Source organism: Marmota flaviventris, chromosome X (genome assembly GCF_047511675.1).
Source record: "Marmota flaviventris isolate mMarFla1 chromosome X, mMarFla1.hap1, whole genome shotgun sequence".
NCBI classification, from domain to species: domain Eukaryota; kingdom Metazoa; phylum Chordata; class Mammalia; order Rodentia; family Sciuridae; genus Marmota; species Marmota flaviventris.
This window is the reverse complement of record NC_092518.1, coordinates 35,241,961-35,244,166: the sequence shown is the minus strand read 5'-3', so window position 1 is coordinate 35,244,166 and position 2,206 is coordinate 35,241,961. Positions and strand designations below refer to the sequence as shown.

The 2,206-nt window shown below is 35.0% G+C and overlaps 1 pseudogene; it reads right to left on the bottom strand.

Moving 5' to 3' along the window:
- Positions 1-541: 541 nt before the first annotated feature.
- Positions 542-1,012, bottom strand: LOC114086049 (S-phase kinase-associated protein 1 pseudogene; annotated as a pseudogene).
- Positions 1,013-2,206: the final 1,194 nt, after the last annotated feature.

Below are 2,206 nucleotides of genomic sequence, written 5' to 3'. Positions count from 1 at the left end.
GAAGACTAGAACAACCTTTTTAAATTATAATTAAACAATTTTAACATACAATTCTATTTTAATCAAATTTTCATAATATTAATAACTAACATAAATACTTTTATAGTAAAAAAATCACATAATATGGATGAAGCTAAAATACTTCTACTTGTTTATTTATTTATTTATTTATTTATTTATTTAATTTGCCAATTTCTACAGAGAACCCACGGTTCATTTTTTTAAAATTTAGTTGTAGAAGGAAACAATAACTTTATTTTATTTTTATGTGGTTCTGAGGATCAAACCCAGTGCCTCCCACATGCAAGGTGAGCACTCTACCACTGAGTTACCACTCCAGCCCCACAGATCAGTTTTATTCAGAATAAAGAAAAAAGAAATGTTCTCTCATACTAGAAGAAATTCAGCCACAGGTTAGGAGTCTGTACTCAACTACGCATGCAATAAGGACAATATTATGCCAACACAATTGATTTGTCTACAATTTGTCTAATATTAACAATTGTAAACAGAGCTGTGCAACTAGTATTTGGAACAATCCTTATAGTGTTATGGGGGCTTCCTCCTCTTCAGTAAAGTCGTTTTGATATTGAATGCTTTGCAAATCTCCTCAGGAGTTTTCCCCTTGATCATATCGGCAACAGTCTTGTGTGTAACATCAAGCAAACCTTTAATGTCTAAGTAGTTTGCAGCCAGAATAAGTTCAAAAAGTGTTCCTTGGTCAACTTTCAGGAATTCTTGATCCCAAACAGGGATATCTTCTGTTTGCTTTTCTTTGTTCTCATCATCCTCGGGAAGAGGGGTGTCATCCTTGTGGTGTGTGCACCACTGAATGACCTTTTTTAATATTGTTGTATTAACATTTGCTACAGGAACTGGGTCATCATCTGCTTCATCATCCATTCCCAAATCATCCAACATGGTCTTGATTGTCAACAGATTTTGTTTGGCAATTTCTACATCAACTTCAAATATCTCCCACATCAGAACTCTGCAATTTAATTGAAGGCATAGAATTTGGTCTCAAGAAGCTGGAAGGCCAGAGGCTGACAGGAACAGGGTAGTGTCCATACAAGGTAAGAAAAAAGTGCAGGACAAGGCCACTCCAGTGGCACCACATAGCCTTGGCCTTTATACAAGCGGGCGCAGGTGCTGAGGACCCCAGAGCATCTGGTATCACGCCTAAAATACTTCTTGTCCATTAGATTCAATCAGACATCTACCTCTCTCAAAACAAAAACATAAATAATGAATTAATTTTGTCATGTGGTATGTATTTTAGGTTTTTTTTATATAAACAAAAATAAGTAATGTTCTATTTTTAACATACCTAGAAATTTGTCTTTTCTTTTTTTTTTTTAGAGAGAGAGAGAGAGAATTTGTTAATATTTATTTTTTTAGTTTTTTCGGTGGACACAACATCTCTATTTTTTTTTTTTTGAGAGAGAGAGAGAGAGAGAATTTTTTTTAATATTTATTTTTTTTAATTTTCGGCGGACACAACATCTTTGTTTGTATGTGGTGCTGAGGATTGAACCGGGCCACACACATGCCAGGCGAGTGTGCTACCGCTTGAGCCACATCCCCAGCCCCTTTATTTTTATTTTTATGTAGTGCTGAGGATCGAACCCAGCGCCCCACACATGCCAGGCAAGTGCGCTACCAGTTGAGCCACATCCCCAGCCCTGAAATTTGTCTTTTCAACTTAAAAAATGTTATTTGTTTTCTTTCTATTCATATATACAAGAGTGTATAGCATTGTTTTTAACAGTTGTGTTGTATTCCCGAGTATAAATGGACTATGAGTTTTTCAGTCATTCAGTTATTAGTGGACAGTTGGACTGTTTCCAGTTTTTTTCTGTTATAAACACTGTTACAGTGAACATTTTCATACAAGTATCCTAGTTCCTGAGCATCTTATTTTCTACAAAAAGTTCTGTGCTCTCTATTTTTTCTTTGACTACAGTGAATGTTCTCAATAACTCTCTTTTCCCATTTTAGTTTTCTGTGAATGTGGCAATTTTGTTATGTCACACAGGGTTCATGATCTTTTATTTCCTTCTGTGTTGTATTGAGTAAGATTAAGGGGCCTTCTGACAGGAATCTCTAAACTATCATTTCTGATTAATTTCTACATTGAGATATTTACTCAGTATTATGGAATTATGGTTTTCTATCTCATGGGACAAGGAAAGAACTAAATTCC